At 52.4% G+C, this 22,500-nt stretch overlaps 1 protein-coding gene and 1 pseudogene across 1 annotated transcript in view; both read right to left on the bottom strand.

Moving 5' to 3' along the window:
- HIC2 (HIC ZBTB transcriptional repressor 2) overlaps positions 1–16,162 on the bottom strand; it is a 32,732-nt gene extending 16,570 nt beyond the window's left edge. The window contains exon 1 of the mRNA XM_030815898.1: positions 15,973–16,162. The gene's annotated coding sequence lies outside the window, so the exon portion shown is untranslated. The remainder of the gene's footprint in view (positions 1–15,972) is intronic.
- A 5,902-nt stretch (positions 16,163–22,064) lies between these two features.
- Positions 22,065–22,156, bottom strand: LOC115836195 (annotated as a pseudogene).
- Between the last annotated feature and the right edge of the window lie 344 nt (positions 22,157–22,500).

Raw genomic sequence — 22,500 nt, 5'->3', positions numbered from 1 at the left:
AGAGAACACAGCTCTGTGTGGCAGGGAGGGAGGACAAGCAGTGGCAGCACAGCAGACAATAGGTGGAAATTCTACATGCAAGGCACTGAACGGGCAAGGAAAGCCTGGGCCGCCCAGGTGGAAGGGACTATCATGATCATCTCTCTCACCCCAGGGACACCTTAAAAGGAGGTAACCGAGCCCCAAAGGGAGGCACCCAGCACAGCTGAGTCACAGAGCTGCAGCCATCCAACCCACGGCTCCAGGAGAGACTCTCCAACTTCACAATTTCAAAATCAACCCTAGCAGCTAACAATTTCTTAATGCCAAGTAAAGACTAGAATTAGAAACAGAAACCCTATCATCTTCTACTATCATTACTTCATAAAAGAAAACATTTCAATGATCGAAGAGCAGGAAGAACTACGGGCAGTCCTGGACCTATGCAGTTCTCCAGGCCTGGCAAAGGCTCCGAGGCAACCAGCATTAAGGAGCCACTGCACCGTCTGTACACAACACCGCCTGAACCCCTGGGCTGGGACAAGACTGAGATGACATGCTGAAAGGGAATCAGAAAAAACAAAAACACAAAAATTCAACAATAGATACTAAAGATGGGATTTTGATTAGCCAAACAAAGACTAAAAGAGTATCTCCCAGGGATGAAAGGGAAATGGGGATGTTTTTAAACAAGACCAGGACTGTTCCAGAAAGAATAAGAACATTAAAGCTCATCAGGAAAAAGGTAACAGCAAATGTTGGCCAGGCAATAAGGCAACCAGAAGTCTCACATGCTTTATAATTTTTTATTTTTTAGAGAGTCTTGCTGTGTCACCCAGGCTGGAGTGCAGTGGCAAGATCTCGGCTCACTGCAACCTTCGCCTCCCAGGTTCAAGCAATTCTCCTGCCTCAGCCTCCCGAGTAGCTGGCATTACAGGAGTGCAGTGCGCCACCACCCGCAGATAATTTTTGTAATTTTTGTATTTTTTGTAGAGATGGGGTTTCACCATGTTGGCCAGGTTGGTCTCAAGTCATCTGCCCACCTCAACCTCCCAAAATACTGAGATTACAGGCATGAGCCACCGCATCTGGCCAGAAAACTTACATGGTTTAGAAAACCCTTGGATGGCACAATCTAAAACTGTGGGCCCAAGGCCGGGGGTGGTGGCTCATGCCTGTAATCTCAGCACTTTGGGAGGCCAAGGTGGGTGGATCGCCTGAGGCCAGGGGTTTGAGACCAGCCTGGTAAACATGGTGAAACCCCGTCTCCACTAAAAATACAAAAATCAGTCGTGCGTGGTGTCAGGCTCCTGTAATCCCAGCTATTTGGGAGGCTGAGGCAGGAGAATCACTTGAACCCAGGAGGCGGAGGTTGCAGTGAGCTAAGATTGCACCACTGCACTCCAGCCTGGGGGACAAGAGCCAACTTCATCTCTAAATAAATAAATAAAGCAAACAAGCTAGCTAGCTGTGGGCCCAAAAACTCACCCAAGGTATAGGCCAACAAGAATGCACACGTATGCGCACCAAACAGGCAGGCACGGTCATGAAGACCCAACAGTGGAAAACGACTCCTATGCCCACCCTGAGAAGGGACAGCTGCCGGTATAAAAGACTATGATCCAGCAGTGAACAGGACAGAACGTTTAGGTTGAACTGTATGAATTTACCTTTTAGGGGTAAAAAAAACAGCTGACTGCTGATAATTTCACATGGTTTGACTTACAAACAACACAGATGAATCTCTCAAATATACTTTTGAGCAAAGATGCCAGAGCCAAAAAAACTATTACAGTTCCATTTGCATACATTCAAAAGTAGGCAGCACTAATCTTATGAGTGGGGGTTGAGAGTGACTAAAAGCTTCAGGATACATGAAGGGCTTCCAGGGTTGTGTTTCTCACTCTGGATGCTAGTTACAAGGGCATAATCATTTGTGAAGAACTCTTGGGAGCTGTGCACACTTCTTACGTAGGATGTCCTTGAATTCAATACAGTGCACAGAAACCTTCAGAAAGGAAGCAGAGATCAACTTCATCCTGATCAGCAAGTAGACTCAGTCCAGGCAGCAACCTCTCCTGGACCCCCAACCAATAACAACAACACAGGAAGCAGAATATTGGCGGAACAGCGGGCAACGCGGCAATGTCCACGATGCAGTGCCCATCCTAGAGGAGGGAGCTCACACAAGCCAGCCAGGAGCCCACAGGAAACAGACTACTGTAAATCCTTATTAAAAGCAGACTCGTGTCTGCTATCTAAAAGATAAAAACCTGGTAACGTTTTTAAGTTGTCCTAAGGTCCAACAGACTTTTTTTTTTTTTTTTTTTTTTTTTTTTTTGGAGACAGTTTTCCTCTTGTTGCCCAGGCTAGAGTGCAATGGCGCAATCTCGGCTCACCGCAACCTCCGCCTCCCGGGTTCAAGCGATTGTCCTGCCTCAGCCTCCCGAGTAGCTGGGATTATAAGTGTGCACCACCATACCTGGCTAATTTTGTATTTTTAGTAGAGACGGGGTTTCTCCATGTTGGTCAGGCTGGCCTAGAACTCCCGACCTCAGGTGATCCGCCCGCCTCAGCCTCCCAAAGTGCTGGGATTATAGGCGAGAGCCACCACACCCAGCCCCAGTTGACACTTCTAAAGGAGAAGGGGTTCTGCAAATCCTGAAAGGCAAGCCCAGGAGAAACAGGAAATCTGGGAGCACGGCAAGCGAGGTTCAGCAGGTTCTGGTGGCAGCCAGGTAGGGCAGGAGCCGGCTGGGCATATCAAAGGGAAGAAGCCAAGAAGAAAATGGGCGAGGCTCTCAGGGATTTGGGGTCAAAGGAAGCCGCTGGGAGAAGGAAACAGCCCACTTGCTCCTTCATATGTAATCAACACACAAACCCCTCAGTGCCTTAAATGGCTCAGGAGCTACAGCCAAAAATCAAGGATCAAGTTATTTTACTCCAAATAAGAAAAAAAAAAAAAGTTATACATTCAGCATCCATTGGAAGTTTTGTGATTGGAGACAGGGTCTTGCTCTGTGGCCCAGGCTGGAGTGCAGTGGCGCAATCATAGGTCTAATTTCTGGGCTCAAGGGATCCTCCCACCTCAGCCTTTTGAGTAGCTGGAACTAAAGGTGCATGCCACAATGCCCAGCCAATTTTTAAAATGTTTGTAGAGATGAGGTCTCACTATGTTTTCCAGGCTGGTCTCAAACTCCTGGGCTCAAGTGATCCTCCTGCCTCAGCCTTCCAAAATGTTGGGATTACAGGTGTGAGCCACTGTGCCAGGCCTTAAAAAGCAATTTTTACAGATAAAATTGGGCAACTGCTATGGAAAATATTACAATCTATGGTCCTGTGCCTGAAAAGCCTCCAAGTGTGATACTTTATAGAGAAGAGGTCTCTCCTGTCCAGTAGGTAACTTGAAAGTGTCTAGGAGAGGGCCGGGCGCGGTGGCTCACGCTTGTAATCCCAGCACTTTGGGAGGCCGAGGTGGGCGGATCACGAGGTCAGGAGATCGAGACCATGGTGAAACCCTGTCTCTACTAAAAATACAAAAAAATTAGCCGGGCGTGGTGGCGGGCGCCTGTAGTCCCAGCTACCGGGAGAGGCTGAGGCAGGAGAATGGCGTGAACCCGGGAGGCGGAGCTTGCAGTGAGCCGAGATTGCGCCACTGCACTCCAGCCTGGGCGACAGAGCGAGACTCCGTCTCAAAAAAAAAAAAAAAAAAAAAAAAAAAAAAAAAAAAAAGAAAGTGTCTAGGAGAGAAGTGCCCAAAAACTCAAAGAATCAGAGAGGGATCCATTCAGACTCAGGGAGAAAAATGTTCACAAAGTTTCACTGTACTTCTAAACTGAGTCTCAGTGGTGCATTAAGAAATTGGATTTACAGACAGAAAACAAAATAAACTGGCACTTCTCTGCCTCAAGAAGCACAGGTTGAGGGTGAAAAGTCGGCTACTTAGAAGGCAGCAAAAACAAAACCCAGAAACCCACCCAAATGCTCACTGCCAGCAGGACAGGTGATTATGTGTGGATGGTGCCACCTTGGACACTGAAATGGAGAATGGGAACGCAGGAACTGCTGCTCCTGGTATCCCAAGAGTGCAGGGCACCTGGCTCCCAGTAAACTGAGCCAAAATCATTCACAGTTTCAGGATCCAGACAAAGGTGGGAAACCGACAAAACCCAGCGAATGGCTGACCCACAATTCAGAAGACTGTTGGCTTCTAGAGGAAAGTGGGAACAAGCCAGGGAGAAGTGCACGGGGTGTCCCAGGAACTTGGGAGGCTATGTCTTATGTGGCCACGAGGGAACAACGGTGTCTCGCTTACTGGGACACCCACGATTCAACCAATAGTGAGTTTACCCTTACTTATCTCTCTATTCTTTAAGATTTGTGCACACACGTATATACGTGTAATTCACCTTTGGGTTTTTTTTTTGTCTTCTTCTGTCACCCAGGCTGGAGTGCAGTGGCACAATCTCGGCTCACTGCGACCTCTGCTGCCCAGGTTCAAGCTATTGTCCTGCCTCAGCCTCCCGAGTAGCTGGGGATTGCAGGCACCCGTCACCACACCCAGCTAATTTTTGTGGTAGAGATGGGGTTTCACCATCTTGGCCAGGCTGGTCTTGAACTCCTGACCTCAAGTGATCCGCCTGCCTCGGCCTCCCAAAGTGCTGGGATTACAGGCGTGAGCCACCATGCCCAGCCTATTTACACCTTTGTAAATAGCTTCTTAGAGTTCAATGGCCAAGTCTGCTAAGGAAGCTGAGTCTACTCTGTGCAGAAGTCTCAAAAGAAAGGAAAGTCGGGTGTGGTGGTTCATGCCTTTAATCTGGGCACTTTGGGAGGCTGAGGCAGGAGGATCACTTGAGCCCAGGAGTTCAAGACCAGCCTGGGCAACACGGCAAGACCCTGTCTCATGAAAAAAAAAAAAAAAAAAAAGAAAGAGAAAGAGAAAGAGAGAGACAGAAAGAGAAAGAGAGAAAAGAAAGATAAAAAAGAAAGAGGAAAGAGACCTCCCTGGTGCAGGGAAGAGCTAAATCCCAATCCAGGGAGGAGCCAAGAGGCTAAAGCTGAGGTGCACTCACAGAGCACCTCCCTTTCACCACCTGAGAGATCACCTGGTCCACAGCCGTCAAACGCAGCAAGGCCACACAGTTGGGCAGCTATGACAACAATGCACAAATGAGGGCTTTGGAGGGCTCAGTTCTCACAAGAGATAACCCAGAAAATATCACCCTGTCCTAATCATACAAAGCAAAAGAACCCGGGGCCTCCACACCTAGGGTAGCAGGTATGCTTCACTCAACAGAAGTTGTCCAGGAGGGAAAAATCCCAGGCAACCTCCTAAGGTCTACAGGAGAAAGAAGGGCAGAATCAGAGCCACTCTAAGTGAAAATATCAGCATTTAGAACACAATCACCCCCCTGCAACCCCTCCAGCCAACCCTCGCCTAGTCCCTGTACCCTCCAATTCAGAGTCCAATAACCTTGAGTTATCTTTCTCAAACACCCATCTCATCAAGCCACTCCCTTGCTTAAAGCTTTCAATGGGCCGGGCATGGTGGCTCACGCCTGTAATCCCAGCACTTTGGGAGGCCCAGGTGGGCAGATCATCTGATGTCTAGAGTTTGAAACCAGACTGACCAACACGGAGAAACCTCATCTCTATTAAAAATACAAAATTAGCTGGGCATGGTGGCGCATGCCTATAATCCCAGCTACTCAGGAGGCTGAGGCAGGAGAATCACTTGAACCCGGGAGGCGGAAGTTGCAGTGAGCCAAGATCGCGCCATTGCACTCCAGCCTGGGCAACAAGAGTGAAACTCTATCTCAAAATAAAAATAAAATAAAATAAAGCTTTCAATAAATTCCTGATGCCTAGGATAAAGTCCATGCTCAGGCCTGGCATGCAAAGCACTTCCCACAGGGGCATCAAGCCCACCTCGCCCCTTCCACAGACACACCTGAGAGCTCCTGCAGGCTGTGCCCTGCTCTGGGAGGAGCCTGCCCCCACACGACTCCCTCCTCTGTGAAGCCAGAACTGCCTCTGTTGTCCCCTCGCTCCCAATGTCAGCACCAGCTGCCAAGCTGCTTCCCTCCTGCCTACCCCCACCACCCCACAGACCAGTACCCAAAGTTAGATCCTGTGTCCCAAGCAGCTACAGCAGCAGGCATGCAGCAGGCACTCATAAACATTCATTAGGTGAGCAAATGCTGGACACAGCCAATGCTGAGAAGAGATAGAGTGAAACAACATGTGAAAGATAAGGAGGCACGTGAAGAGGGAAATGTCCAGCACCCTCCTTGCCACTGGTTCTAAAATTGTGTTGCTTACATTCTTAAATTAGTCAGGGCTCCTAAAGAGCATCTGCTTATGTGGCTTCTATATTACTGTTTTGTGGGGTTTTTTCTGAGACAGGGTCCTGCTCTGTCACCCAGGCTGAAGTGCAGTGGTACAACCATAGCTCACTGCAACCTCGAACTCCTGGCCTCAAGCCATCCTGCAGCCTCAGCCTCCCAAACTGCTGGGATTACAGGTGTGAGCCACTGCATCCGAGCTGTTGCTGTATTTGATGTTACCATGTACTACAGCAGTGCCCCCTTATTCAGTTTTTTTTTTTTTTTTTCCTGAGACGGAGTCTCGCTCTGTGGCCCAGGCTAGAGTGCAGTGGCACGATCTCGGCTCACTGCAAGCTCTGCTTCCCGGCTTCACGCCATTCTCCTGCCTCAGCCTCCCGAGTATCTGGGACGACAGGCGCCCGCCACCACACCTGGCTAATTTCTTTTTGTATTTTTAGTAGAGACGGGGTTTTACCATGTTAGCCAGGATGGTCTCGATCTCCTGACCTCATGATCCGCCCACCTCAGCCTCCCAAAGTGCCGGGATTACAGGCGTGAGCCACCACGCCCAGCCCCCTTATTCAGTTTCATTTTCCTCAGCTTGCTATCCTTGGTCAACTGTGGGTAGAAAATAGGTGAGTAAATATGTTAAAAGAAAGAGCATATCCACATAACCTTTATTATAATATATTGTTATAACTGTCCTATTTTATTATTTCCTCACTATGCTTAATTCATGAAATAAATTTTAGCATAGGCACGTATATACAGAAAAAACATCACGTATATAGGGTTCAGCACTACCCATGGTTCCAGGCCTCCACTGGAGGTTTTGGAACATACCCCACAGGTAAGGGGAGACTACTGTACACATCACTGTTCTACTTACTGTATTAGAAATTTTTTTTTTTTTTTTTTTTTGAGACGGAGTCTTGCTCTGTTACCCAGGCTGGAGTGCAGTGGCGTGATCTCAGCTTACTGCAAGCTCCGCCTCCCAGGTTCACACCATTCTCCTGCCTCAGCCTCCTTAGTAGCTGGGACTACAGATGCCCGCCACCTGGGTGTGGTGGCGCATGACTGTGGTCCTAACAACTCAGGAGGCTTATGCAGGAGGATCATTTGAGCCCAGAAGGTGAGGCTGCACTGAGCCGTGATTACATCATCACTGCACTCCAGCCTAGGCAACTGAGGGAGACCATGTCGCCAAAAAAAATTAAAAATAAAAAAAAAATTGTAAAGCCTCATGCTGGACATGGTGGCTAATACCTGTAATCCCAGCACTTTGGGAGGCCAGGGTGGGCGGATCACCTGAGGTCAGGAGTTCAAGACCAGCCTGGCCAACATGGCAAAACCCAGACTCTATTAAAAATAGAAAAAATTACACTGGGTGCAGTGGCTCATGCCTGTAATCCCAGCACTTTGGGAGGCCAAGGCGGGCAGATCACGAGGTCAGAAGTTTGAGACCAGCCTGACCAACGTGGTGAAACCCCGTCTCTACTAAAAATGCAAAAATTAGCTGGGCATGGAGGCGCGCGCCTGTAATCCCAGCTACTCGGGAGGCTGAGGCAGGAGAATCGCTTGAAACCAGGAGGCAGAGGTTGCAGTGAGCAAGATCACATCACTGCAATCCAGCCTGGGAGACAGGGCAAGACTCCGTCTCAAAAAAAAAAAAAAAAAAAAAAGAAAAAATTAACCAGGCATGGTGGCGGGCGCCTGTAATCCCAGCTACTCGGGAGGCTGAGGCAGGAGAATGAGTTGAACCCAGGAGGTGGAGGTTGCAGTGAGCTGAGATTGCGCCACTGCACTCCAGCCTAGGCAACAGCGAGACTCTATCTCAAAAAAAAAAGCCTCATGCATCCTTCCTATTTCATCACACAGAAAAGTAAAAAGACGTGTAATTAAAGGTCTAGATTTAATACTCAGTCATCTGTACTGCCTCCCCTGGACATGTGTAGAACTGGTAGGCCTCAGCCCCCCCATGCTGGCTAATAGTGGGAACACAACTCTGGCAGTGCAAGTGTCCACCCAGGGCAGAGGCCAATGACTTCTTTTTTTTTTTTTTTTTTTTTGAGATAGAGTCTCGCTCTGTCATCCAGGCTGGAGTGCAGTGGCAAAATCTTGGCTCACTGCAACCTCTGCCTCCCAGGTTCAAGCCATTCTCCTGCCTCAGCCTCCTGAGTAGCTGGGACTACAGGTGTGCGCCACCACACCCGGCTAATTTTTGTATTTTTAGGAGAGGCAGGGTTTCACCATGTTGGCCAGGCTGGTCTGGAACTCCTGACCTCAGGTGATCCGCCCGCCTTGGCCTCCCAAAGTGCTGGGATTACAGGCGTGGGCCACCACATCTCACCTTGTAACTTCTAAATATACTGAAAAAGGTATTGGGGACCCCCAGGGTCTGCAAATAACTTTGAGAATAGCTGGCAAGCACTGTCTCAAATATTTATAACAACTCATTTACAGGCAAGGAGAATGAGGCCTGGAGAGGTTAAGAGACTGGCCTACGGAGGAAGCAGGAGTCATCTTTCCACAAAACTACAGTTCCCCAAAAGCTGAAATCTTGGACAAGGAGCCTACTGCCAAACCTAAGAGTAACAAATTTCAGCAAATAAAAGGAAGTGCCATTTCCAATGGCATCCTCGAATACTCTAAGAGGCAGGGCTGGCAGAATCCATCAATAGGCCTCCAGAGGCCTGCTACTAAGAGCCAGCAACGCTGCTGAGAGCGGCACTGCCTCTGCAGGCTGTGTGACCAGGACCTGGTGGGGGCCCTGCACCTGGAAGCAGAGGGGGTCGGTGGGGGAGGGGTGCTACCAGGAAGCAAGATGTGCATGCTGCCTGCTGGGGGCATGAAGTCAAAGTCCCCTCCTGCCCATAGCAGCTAGGCCAGCCCTGGGCTGCCTTATCAGCATCAACACATGCCTGGAATGTGGGACTTTGGCAACAACCCTCTCCCTTCGGCCAGCACAGGGCTGATGCCTGGTCCCTGGGCTCTGGTTCATAGTCAGAGGACAACCACCTTGAAGCACCAGAACCCGCACCCCCAGTCCATCTACGAGAACACAATCTACTAAGAGTCACCGAGAGGAGCTATCCTGCCTGTGTCCCCACACCACCAAGGGCCGTGCCTGAGCACCTCGTTTGTCCACACTCAGAGAATCTCATGAGGTCAGCTCTGGTCCCTGTAACATCCAGACCATCCCCCACATGGCTCTCCTGGAGGTCTTTAGCAAAGGCACAGGCTGCCGTGGGGCAGAAGATTCTCACATACCAGACAGTAAGGAGCTGCGTGTGACTGGAAGGATGAGGACGACCCAGAGAATGCTCTCTGGCCCCTGGTCCTTGGGGAGGAGTGGGGGACCTGCAGGGGACCACCTTCCCACTCTGGGAGCCAGACTCCCTGGCTTTGTCCAGAGCAGCCATCCCACTACCCCACTCAAAATGAACATCTCAGCTGCCCTCCAGCCCAAGCACTGTGCAGAGTAAGGAGTCCTCACTCACCAATGTGTCCGAGGCTTTCACACACTTCACCTGGAGCTTCTCCATCCACTTCTTAGATGTATGACTCTAACTTCTCTGAGCCACTTGTACAACGAGGACTGACAAAATGATGAGGACCACACCAGTGTTTTCTGACAACTGAATCAGGCATAGAATGCCCACTGCCAGGCTGAGCCCAGGAACCAGCCCAGGATGAGTGCTTACCCTCTTCACCACTGCCTTCCTGGCCTTCTGTCAGAACTCCATGGGGACCACCCTCCTCCCATCTTCCAAGCCAAGTTCCCTGGTACCAGCCAGACAGAAACTATAATAGCAGCTGCTTCCATAAAGGGGAAAGGCCATGGGATCCCGGAGAGGGCTGGGGTGAAGGGGCACAAGACCTAGGGCAGGAATCCACCCCCAGATCACTCACTCAGGACAGGACCACCTGGGCCTAGCTACCAAGATGTGCACCACCCCCTTCCTTCTGAGCCCCTTTTCCCATCTCCTCTACTGCCCCTGGCCAGGTTGCTGTCCCACCTCTAAAGGGCAAGACTTCCTACCCAGGTTGCTGACCAGAACCACACCCAGGGGCCTACCCGTCCCCTCACATGATAGGCTGCTCCTAGCTGGCAGGAGCCATCTTATAGCCTCTCTCCATCAAATACAAACAAAACCCCAGAACAACCTATTGTTCTGTTCCAGCAAAGGGGGCCAGGCCCAGCCAGGCCCTACCTGAAGCTCTGCCTCCCGTCCCCCTTCAGTCCCCTCCCACTCTTCCTTCTCTGCCCCTATTAGTGGCCTCATATACTTTGCCCAGATAACACAGCCCAAGAAACCAACCTCAGGGACAAATCTCTTCTCTTCTAGGGAGAAGAAGGCAGAGGTCCCAGGAATCCCAGGGGCCCCCATCATTGGCCACCTCCGCTCAACCCAAACTGCACTATGTGAGGTCCTGCCAGACTACATACAGGCCAACAAGAGCCCAAGAATGCAGCCAAGAAACCAGGCCAGGTAGACTCCAAAAGCCTGTGCTACAGGGTCAGTAGGACCCGCCTACAGCTGAGGGCTGTAGGCAGCTCTCCAGAGGACCTCCCAGGAGAAGCCCCCAGTGCACATGGGCTAGGTTCCTCCTGCTGTTCACCCTCTGTGCCCAGTAACTACCCAGGAACCGGCATGACTGATTCTGCCAACTCATTCACTGGGTAATCGCTGACCCCACCAGGCCCTCGGAGTAAAGCAGTTAGTGAGCACCGTAGGTAAACGCGCGGGCTACTCAGCCCTCAGCCTGTGGATTCTATTATCAACAAAGATGCATCACCTGCTAGAAAAGCGGTTCTCAAACTTGGCTGCACACCAGGTTCACTTCAAAAGCTTCAGGAAAAGCTAGTGCCTTGGGCCCACCCCAGAGACAGGTATAGCCCAAGGTGAGAACCAGAGCACCAGCAGGCAGGCCTCTGCCAGGCAGCATGGGCAACAACATGTGCTGGGTGAATGTGCGGCCTGCACTCATCACCCAGAAAAGCCCCACTGTGTCCACACAAGGACAGGCCACCGAAGTCCCAGCCCCCACTCTCCCTTCTCACTTACTTTGTGAATGAGAGCTCACCAACAGCTTACCGTCTTCCGAGTGCTGCGGCCTTACCGCCCGACCCGCAGCAGGGGTGAGAGGGCTGCAAAGGCCATGTAACAGATCTTCCCCCTCGAAGGGGCTCAGGCCTCAGTGTGGTAATGGGAGTGGTCCCTTCCCACACTTGCCAGAGAACCCACCCACCCAGTGGAATGAAGCCGAAGCCCAAGCCGCAGGGCAACAGCCCAGGACGGCAGGGGACAAGTCTGTACAGCAGCCACACCCCTGCCAGAGCCAGGAGCTCTTCCATTTCCACAGCAGGCCAACTCTCACCTGGAAGCACCCACCTAACCAAACCCAATCCCTACCTTCTTTTAGTCACACTGGGAACTGCCACAGGAAGGCTGGGGACTCCACACACTCCCTCCTCACCACACCCGGTGTGTGATCACCCTTAAACAGAAAACATGCACCTAAGATCCTACGACGCGCTGCCCAACTCACAAAAAACAGGTGCCTCTAGGTAAGAGGCACCTGGCTGACCCATCCCTGTTCCCTCTCACCATGAGAAGGACCCCGAAGTCCCCCTGTTCTAACACCGAGGCTGCACTCCCACTCTCCACCCACTAACATTACCACAAAAAAAAAAAAAAAATCAAATAGTCAGAAGCAGGGGCTCCCCAAAGCCTGGCCACCTTCCTGAGGGTCCCAAGCAGTTTCTTAGAGTCCCTCTCCTCACTCAGTCCTGCCACACCCCTCTCAGGCGGTCTGGCCCTTCCCTCCTGAACTTTGGCGGGCTGGAACCAGCTCCCAGCCTTTCCTCCCTTATCAAGCTCACTGGGGGCCCACACACAGCTCCCACCCCCACCAGCTTTTCTTGCTTTGACACTCCCAGCTAAAACTGGGCTCAAGGCAAGCAAGCCTGCAGTCCCTCAGTCCCTCGGGGCCCAGCCCCTCCTCAGATCCCTCCCCCAGCCCAGGTCCCTAACCCTTAGGGCAAGGCCCCTCCCAGCAGGAAGCGAACCCTGGCGGTGCCAGGCAGAGTCAAACTGGAAGGGCTGGTTCAGAAGCCCCTAAATGGGAGCCAGGACCTCTCTTAGGGAGGGGGCTTTCAGCCCCACTCCTCCCTAGTGGGATCTCAAATCTCTCCAGACACCACACTATATGGGCCTCCACAGGCGGTGGAGTCAAAGGCATTTACCCTCCAGCCCCCAGCAAGCTACTTAACTTCCAAAAGCAGCTCCTTCCCTCCTCCAGAGGAGACCCGGCCGCGTGCTGAACTGCAAGCGCCTCTATCACCCCGCCCAGGCAAGTCTGTGAGCGCCAGAAAGCAGGGGCCAACACGACTTGGTCTAAACCAAGGGGGCCAGGCACTGAGTTTGTGCTCAGAAAATGTGGCGGAATGAATGAAAAGCTTGAAAAAGGGCCGCATACATGCCTGGCTGGCAGTGGGGTCTCCCAAGCGGGCTTCCCAGCTCACACAGTATCCGTGGGTCCGCGTCCTCAGTGCTCTCCAGCTGTCTCCACTGCCACCCTCTACCCTACTACTGCCTTTTAAAACCCAGCAGCAGTCACTTCCTGGTTAAAACCCCTCCCCTCCAGGCCAACCCCAACCCACATGGCATCCAGGGTTCTCAGCCAGCCCACGGCCGGCTCCTCCCACACCACCGCTATGCCCTCTGCGCTCCGCTAGATGCCAGCCCTTATCACCCCATCTTATAATCATTTGTTGAGTGTCTGCCTTCCCTAGGCTGAGCTCCAGAAAACAGCGATACATGAATGTAAACTCAAGTTCTGTTCCCATTGTAGAAACGAGGCAGGAGAGTCAATCACTGCTCAAGGTCATGACGGGAGTAAATGGCAGAGGCAGCAATGCACTAGACTTTGCGACCAAGTCCAGTTCCCCTCTCACTGCCCCACAGGGGTCCCTCCTAGGCCAGGCTCAGAGGAGACAAGGGAGGAACCCAATGTGTTCTTTCTTCCGGTGGTGAAAGCTGCCTCCCAGGCCAGCAAGAGCAGCCCAGGAAGAAGCACCCCGCTCTCCTAGGGATCAGGTACTGGGGGCAGCGGGCAAGACAAGGTATGGGGTGGGGCTGACTGCTCCAGGCCAACAGACCAAGCAATAAGGTTGGAACCACAAGTCCCCTGGGTAAACTGAACTTTATTCCTTCCTCACGGCTCTCACTCTCCAGAATTGCCCCGCCAGCTCTTCTCCAGGGGCTAGCTGCTGATTAAATGGCACGTCCCCCACCCCTCAGATCTGACCCCGCAAACAACAAGGACTTGAGGAAGGCAGCAGGCTATCAGCTCAATAATGCAAAACCCTGTTGCTTCTCGTCCACAACAGCTGACTTCAAGTGGATGGGAGGCTGCGCTTATTAACAAAATGAGAAATCTGATCTACGGAAAGAAAACACTACGTGAGGATTAATTCAGGACTGCAGCTTGTGGAGAAGGCTGGGCTGCTGGCCAAGACCGAGGATCGAGGATGGGATCGTGCCTACCTGTCCCCAGAGCAGGTATCATGCAGCACAACAGGACTCATCACCCCTGCCCCACCTGAGCCTTCTCTTCTCCTTCCAGCAACTTCGACAATCATTTCGGTTTTGCTTTAATTGAAGGCCTGACTCCCTCAGGCTGCTTCTTCCTCTACACAGAGGCAGCAACCAGAGGGAGATTTTTCTTTTCAGGAATCGGTCGTAAAAGCTCAGTGACTAATCTACAAGTTCCAACAACTGGCAGAAAAACACCGCAGGGAAAGGTTGCTGGGCACACAGCAGCACTCAGAGCCAACTGGCCAGAGAAGCTGGGCCACAGGCACTCTACTACAACCTCCCTCCCCCAGCCCGACACTGGCCTGCCGACCCACCTGAGAGCTCTGACCTCCCAAGGCAGGCAGCTGGGGAGCCTCTTTCCAGCCTTCCAGGTCTACTGCTTGTCCTGTGGGACCCAGAGATCTTCACAATCTCAATGGCACAAGACGGAACGTTCACTTCCAGGCAACAATCCTGGGCCACAGGACTCAGTTCAGCCCCCAAGTATCAGACTCCCAGCCCCGTTCTTGGCGTTCAGAGCCCATTAAACCAGCAGTCTCGCCACACAGCTTTGTCTCCAGAGGCCAGCTCATCTGCTTTTTTTCAGACTACTCCAGCAACCCTGCTCCACCAAGCATGCACACTCTCCTTGCCACAGGGCTCCAGACCAACCACATGGCCTGTGCTCCTGAAAATGTCTGCCTGAAGGCCCAGGGAGTCCAGACACTGGCAGATGAGAATGGAGGAAAAGAAGCAAAGCCAGAAGCCAGGAAGCAATAAATGCTAGACCCAGAAAGGCCTTAGGTTTGAGTGACCCAGCTTCATCCCTCCATCCTGGATCCTTGGAGGACAGCCCCAAGTTCAGCCTAGGAGCTCCCAAGGCCCCTCCACTACCTGCCAGCTCTCCGACAGCACAAGAGACACAGCAATCCCCACATCAGTCAACAACCCACCGCCACAGGATTCCTATGGGCAAGGCTCTGCCCCTCCCCCCAGCACATATGTCAGAGGGGTGGCTTCCCTGGGTTACACCCCTCCTGCTGTTGGGGGAGTGGGGGGTCGGGAACATAGCTTTCCAGATGTGCTTGGCAACTCCTACTAGGAAAGACTAGGGGTGCAGGGGATAGGAGAAGACATGGATAAATAACTTTAACACCGCTCCAACCCATCCGGCTCACCATTGGGCTCTCTTACACAGGCAGTCCCAGGCAGTTCTGGGTGGGGCCGTTGGGAGCATTATCTGGCCTCATTCCCTCCTCTCCGCAAGTCACTGCCCCCCAGGGAGAGGCATTCCCCCCCACCACGCACACACCCAGGCCTGTGTGAATATGAACCATCTTGGAAGATAAACAGAGAGTGACAAGCTGGGGCCCCTCAGCCCCCTCCCTCAGCCAGCCTGTCCCTTCCCCCTGCCAGCCGACCCCCTCCCCCAAGCCCATCTCTCTTCCTGCCAAGCGGCTGCCTACAGGAGAGGTCTGGGGGCAGGGCAGCGAGCCCACCAGCCGCACAGCCCGGCCCTCTGGGAGCGGCCCCTCCAGGCCCGCCCCTGCCCCTGCCGTGGCCAGTCTTCCCGCGGGGAGGAGGCAAGAGAGGAGACCGCAGACGGTGCAGGACCGCAGTCCTGGAAATCGCAAAATCCTCTAGCGAGGGGGCGGCCGAGGGCGCAGGGCCGTTTGCATAATGGGAGCCCTCCCGCCTGTCAGGCAGCGCAGCTCGCCCGACGCTGTTCGGATTAGATTGCTAATGAAAAGGCACAAAGAGCCGGCGCCCGCTCGCCCGCCGACCCCCGCTCCGCAGACCCGCGCCGCCTGGGCCTGGCGCGGCCCCGTGGGCTTTGTGCCCCGGGTGCCCCACCGCCCGCGCCCCTCCGGGCATCTGGCCCACAAAGCCCGGGCCTGCCAGGGGTCCTGCGTGCGCCCCAGCCCAGGCCCGCCAGACGCTAGCGCGTCCCCCACGCGCGCAGTCCCACGTCGCCCGGGCGCGCGCGCGTCCACGCCCCTCTCCCCAGGGACGCGCCCGGCCCGCGGCCCCTGCCCGCGCACCGCGCCCCGCGCCCCCCGCCCCCCAAGGCCGCCCCTCACCTCGTGTGCGTCGGCGGCGGCGCTCCGCCCGCCGGCCGGCCGGCCCTACCAGCGGCCCTTGTCCTCAGCGCCCGGCTCCCGCCGCACGCGCCCGCCCCGTCCGCCTGCCGCCGGCCCGGCTCGGCTCCCCGCCTAGCGCGCCCCGAGCGCCGCTCACAGCCGCCCGCCCAGCGCCATCTTGGAAGCTTGTGACGTCGGCGCCGCCCGCTCACCCCTGACCCACATCTGAATGGGTGAGCGGCGGGGCGGGGCCAGGAGGCAGCTGGGGGCGTGGTCTGCGGACAGGGGCGGGGCCTGTGGGGGCGGGGCCTGGGCCGGCGAGCGGTTCGAGCACTAGGCGGGGCGGGCTGCCGGGGTCCGGCGCCGTGGGGGAGGGGTGCGCGGGAGGAGCCGGGGACCCAGACCCCGGACATCTAACCGGACTCCGACCTCAAGCGCCAGGGCAGGACCGCGACCTCGCCCCCGAAATACTCGGACCGCAAACCCGCCCTCGGGACAGGGACCCTGGCCCCCCCCACAGGCTGACACCCACCCCCACAAACTCAGGTGGACTTACCCCGTTTTAGCCCCACCTTGACCCCTAGAAGCCCCGAATTAGGGACCTCTGTCGGCCTACGCGCCCCCTCCCCGACCCCTTTGCGACCCCTGCTTGACGCTCCCTGCGGTTGCCTGAGGCTCAAAGGCGCAGCCAACAGTGACTGCAAGCTCGGGGGTCTGGGCTCCTGGGGAGGCCCGGGCTGGTTGGGTGCAAGAGAGAAGGGGCGCCCCTCCCCTGACCCCAGCGCCCCTCGGGCCGCCGTGGGCGCACCCCCGCGAACCCTACCTGCTCCGAGGGCGCGGAGGACCCAGCACGCTGCACTCAGCCAGCCCCTTCCGGTGGCCGCAGCCCCTCGCTGGCCCCAGGGGTCAAGCGCCTGCCCGAGCCGGCCCACCAGGACCCGGGCTCCCGGCCGCCATGCAGATGGCCTTCCCAGGGGCTGGGCTGGCCTGAGCCGCCACTGCTTCTCTAGGGAGCTACTTAATGGACCTCTCTCTACTTTGAACACCAAACAAAGGAACACACCACTATCGAGGTCGCCCAAGTCCAAGAGGAGCCCAGGTCTGCCTTACAGGGAAGTTGTGCCCCAACTCCAGTCAAGATTAAAAACCAGTTTCAATAACCCTTCGCCAAGCTGATTATGCAACCTTTCTTTCCTAATCGATGTATAGGTTTAATGTCATCCTAACAACATTTCTTAGACTTCACAAAATTCTAAGTTCACCTGGAAAAATAAATAGCCGAAAACAGCTATCGTTTTCCCCCCTTGGGAACAAAAGCAGGCATGAAGGTAGACTTGCCCTAACAGATATCAAAACAAATTGTAAAGCTACCGCAGGCATTTCAGTGTGGTACAGAACAAGAAATAGAATAGAAAGCCTAGAAACATCCTAGAAATGGTAAGAACACAGTAGATGAAAAAGGAAATATCAAACATCTGTGAAAAGAGCTATCAAACATCCCTGAAGAACAAGAATATTCCACAAATAGAGCCTAGCAGAGGACTCACTATTTGAAGGAACGACTGAAAAAAAAAGTCAACCATTCTGCTAACCCAAGACATATAAATTAAAACTGTTAAGAAGCTGGGTTTTCTACTAAACAAATTAAAAATCAGTTTCAAATGATAACCTTCAAACACAAGGTCTGATAGGTAATCACTGTCATATACTGTTGGAAGCACATAAATCACCTCAAAATTCCTGAACATGAGTTTGGCGGTATGAGCCAGAAGTTTTCTTTGGGGGGGTTCTTTTTTTTTTTTTTTTTTTTTTTTTTTTGAGACTCAAGAGTCTCACTCTGTTGCCCAGGCTGGAGTGTAGCCTCAAACTCCTGGGATCAAGTGATCCTCCTGCCTCCCAAAGTGCTGGGATTACAGGCGTAAGCCAACGCACCTGGCCCCAAAAATATTTTAAAATAATTATACCCTCTCGGCCGGGCGCGGTGGCTCACGCCTGTAATCCCAGCACTTTGGGAGGCCGAGGCGGGCGGATCACGAGGTCAGGAGATCGAGACCATCCTAGCTAACACGGTGAAACCCCGTCTCCACTAAAAATACAAAAAATTAGCCGGGCGAGGTGGCGGGCGCCTCTAGTCCCAGCCACGTGGGAGGCTGAGGCAGGAGAATGGCGTGAACCCCGGGGGGCGGAGCCTGTAGTGAGCCGAGATCGCGCCACTGCACTTCAGCCTGGGTGAAAGAGCGAGACTCCGTTACAAAAAAAAAAAAAAATTATACCCTCTCAGACCAGTATTCCAGGATTCTGTTCTGGGGAAATTAGCCACGTTTACAGACCACCTACTTATTATCTGTCTCTTTACCCATAAGTAAGTTTGTACCTGTAAGTTTGGAACCCATGCCTGGGAGCACACCTGAGACAACAGGCATTCAACGGTCCCTTGTTTCATCTGCATTTGAAAACTAATGTGGCCGGCTCACGCCTGTAATCCTAGCACTTTGGGAGGCCAAGGCCGGCAGATCACCTGAGATCAGGACTTTGAGACCGCCCTGGCCAACATGGTAAAACCCCGTCTCTACTAAAAATACAAAAATTAGCCGGATATCGTGGTGCATGCCTGTAGTCCCAATTACTCGGGAGGCTGAGACATGAGAATTGCTTGAATCTGGGAGGCTGAGGTTGCAGTGAACTGAGATCATGCCATGACACTCCAGCCTGGGCAACAGAGGGAGACTTGGTTTCAAAAAACAACAAAAAAGATAACTAATATACAATAATTTTTTAAGTGTCATGTATAATAATGAAAGCAAGCATATACAGGCCAGGCGCAGTGGCTCACTCCTTTAATCCCAGCACTTTGGGAGGCTGAGGCAGGCGGATCACGAGGTCAGGAGATCGAGACCATCCTGGCTAACACAATGAAACCCCATCTCTACTACAAATACACACACACACAAAAATTAGCCGGGCACGGTGGTGGGCGCCTGTAGTCCCAGCTACTCAGGAGGCTGAGGCAGGAGAATGGCGTGAACCCGGCAAGTGGAGCTTGCCATGAGCCAAGATCGCACCACTGCACTCCAGCCTGGGCAACAGAGCAAGACTCCATATCAAAAAAAAGAAAAAGAAAAAAAGCATATACAAATTTCTCACGATGGGGTAAGTCCACATAATGGAATGTGGATTAGGCCAGGAATAGTGGCTCATGCCTGTAATCCCAACACTTTGGGAGGCTGAGGCGGGCGGATCACCTGAGGTCAGGAGTTCGAGATCAGCCTGACCAGTATGGAGAAACCCTGTCCCTACTAAAAATACAAAAAGTTAGCTGAGCGTGATTGCGCATGCCTGTAATCCCAGCTACTCGGGAGGCTGAGGTAGGAGAATTGCTTGAACCCGGGAGGCGGAGATTGTGGTGAGCCCAGATCGCACCATTGCACTCCAGCCTGGGCAACAAAAGCGAAACTCCATCTTAAAAAAAATAATAGCCAGGCATGGTGTCACATGCCTGTAGTCCCAGCCACTCAGCAGGCTGAGGCACAGCACGAGAATTGCTTGAACCTGGGAGGCAGAGGTTGCAGTGAGCCGAGGTGGTGCCACTGCACTCCAGCCTGGGCGACAGAGTGGGACTCCATTTAAAAAAACAGGCCAGGCGCAGTGGCTCACACCTGTAATCCCAGCACTTTGGGAGGCCGAGGCAGGTGGATCACCTAAGGTCAGGAGTTTGAGACCAGCTTGGCCAACATGGTAAAACCCTGTCTCTGCTAAAAATACAAAATTAGCCTGACATGGTGGTGTATGCCTGTAATCCCAGCTACTTGGGAGGCTGAGGCAGGAGAATTGCTTGAACTCCAGAGGCGGAGGTTGCAGTGAGCTGAGATCCTGCCATTGCACTCCAGCCTGGGTGACAAGAGTGAAACTCTGTCTCCAAAAATAATAATAATAGTAATAAATAAGTAAATTTTGTAATTAAAAAACAAAATTTTTATTTATTTATTTATTTATTTATTTATTTATTTTTGAGACAGAGTCTCACTGGAGTGCAGTGGCATCATCTCAGCTCGCTGCAAACTCTGCCTCCCAGGTTCAAGCAATTCTGTGCCTCAGCCTCCCGAGTAGCTGGGATTACAGGCGCCCACCACCACGCCCGGCTAATTTTTGTATTTTTAGTAAAGACGGGGTTTCACCATCTTGGCAAGGCTGGTCTGGAACTCTTGACCTCATGATCTACCCGCCTCGGCCTCCCAAAGTGCTGGGATTACAGGCGTGAGCCACTGCGCCCAGCCAAAAATAATTTTTTTTTTTAAAAAAGAAGAGGCCAAGTGCAGTGGCTCACGCCTGTAATCCCAGCACTTTGGAAGACTGAGGCAAGAGGATCACTTGAGGTCAGGAGTTCGATACCAGCCTGGCCAACATGGTGAAACCCCATCTCTACTAAAAATACATACAAAATATTAGCCAGGCATGGTGGCACGCCCCTGTAGTCCCAGCTACTCGGGGGACTGAGGCAGGAGGATCACTTGAACCCAGGAGGTGGAAGTTTCAGTGAGCCAAAATCGCACCACTGCACACTCCAGCCTGGTCAACAGAGCTAGACCCTGTCTTTAAAAAAAATTGTATTTTTTATACAAAAAAATTAGCCGGACCTGCTGGCAGGTGCCTGTAGTTCCAGCTACTCTGGAGGCTGAGGCAAGAGAATGGCGTGAAAACCTGGGAGGCGGAGCTTGCAGTGAGCCAAGATCATGCCACTGCACTCCAGCCTGGGCGACAGAGAGAGACTCCCCCTCAAAAAAAAAAAATTGTATTTTTTAAATGCATGCAAAAATATTGATACATGGAAAAGCAACTGAAGAAAATAAATCAAAAATATTTACAGAGGTTCTCTCTGAAAGTTGGGAATTTTTTTTCTACACATGTATACTTTAGTGTGTGTGTTATTTTTATTTTATGAAAATAACATTTCTAATTGGAACAATTCTAGAGATGCTGAAGCACATTTTATTTTTATTTTATTTATTTTTGAGACAGAGTCTAGCTCTGTTGCCCAGGCTGGAGCACAGTGGCATGATTATGGCCCACTGCAGCCTCCACTTCCTAGGCTCAAGTGATTCTCCCAGCTGGGACTACAGGCACACACCATCACATCTGGCTAATTTTTTATTTTCTGTAGAGACAGGGTCTCACTATGCTGCCCAGGCTGATCTCAAACTCCCAGACTCAAGCAATTCTCCCACCTCAGCCTCCCAAAGTGGTGGGATTACAAGCATGAGACACCATGCCCGGTAATTTTTTTTTTTTTTTGCAGATGGAGTCTCGCTCTGTCGCCCAGGCTGGAGTGCAGAGGCACGATCTCGGCTCTTTGCAACCTCCAGCTCCCGGGTTCAAGGGATTCTCCTGCCTCGGCCTCCCAAGTAGCTGGGATTACAAGTGAGCACCACCACACCTAGCTAATTTTTGTAGTTTTAGTAGAGACGGGGTTTCACCATGTTGGCCAGGATGGTCTTGATCTATTGACCTAGTGATCTGCCCGCCTTGGCCTCCCAAAGTGCTGGGATTACAGGTGTGAGCCACCGTGCCCAGCCCGTGCCCAGCAATTTTTTAAAGTTAAATTCTCCCTCCTCCTCCACCCTAATCAGTCCTTTCTGAAGTAACATTAACAGTTTAACTCTCCTCTCTGACGTCAATATGTATCTCTTCACCTTACAAAAAAGATCCTACTATTTTGAAATCATAGACATTTTTCTAGTTCATTTCCATAATTCATTCTTTTTTTTTTTCGTGTCAGACGGGCAATGTGCCTATGTCGTAACGAGATTTGAAGGTGGCGGCCAGGCGCCATGACTCACGCCTGTAATCCCAGCACTTTGGGAGGCTGAGGCAGGCAGATCATGAGTTCAGGAGATTGAGACCATCCTGGCTAACACAGTGAAACACCGTCTCTACTGAAAATACAAAAAAATTAGCCAGGCGTGGTGGTGGGCACCTGTAGTCCCAGCTACTCGGGAGGCTGAGTCAGGAGAATGGCGTGAACCCAGGAGGCGGAGCTTGCAGTGAACTGAGATCGCGCCACTGCACTCCAGCCTGGGCGATGGAGCGAGACTCCGTCTCAAAAAAAAGAAAAAAGATTTGAAGGTGGCACATCTTACACAGGAACATGTGAACACATAATCATCATGCTTATGAACTACAAAAGGATCATAATTCATTCTTTAAGAGCTGACAAATATTCCAGAGTATGGAGCTTCTGTAATTTATTCACACTTCGTTAACCATGGCTGTTCAGTTTATTTACAGTGTGGTGCTTTTTGTTTTCTTTTTTTTTTTTGAGATGGAGTCTTGCTCCTGTCACCCAGGCTAGAGTGCAATGGCACAATCTTTGCCTCAGCCTCATAAGTAGCTGGGATTACAGGTGTCTGCCACCATGCCTGGCTAATTTTTGTATTTTTCATAGAGACAGGGTTTCACCATGTTGGCCAGGCTGGTCTTGAACTCCTGACCTCAAGTGATCCACCCGCCTAGCCTCCCTAAGTGCTGGGATTA

The sequence above is a fragment of the Nomascus leucogenys genome, chromosome 7b, assembly GCF_006542625.1.
Source record: "Nomascus leucogenys isolate Asia chromosome 7b, Asia_NLE_v1, whole genome shotgun sequence".
Taxonomy (NCBI): Eukaryota; Metazoa; Chordata; class Mammalia; order Primates; family Hylobatidae; genus Nomascus; species Nomascus leucogenys.
Note: the sequence above shows the minus strand (reverse complement) of the source record. Positions and strands in the feature narration are given on the sequence as shown.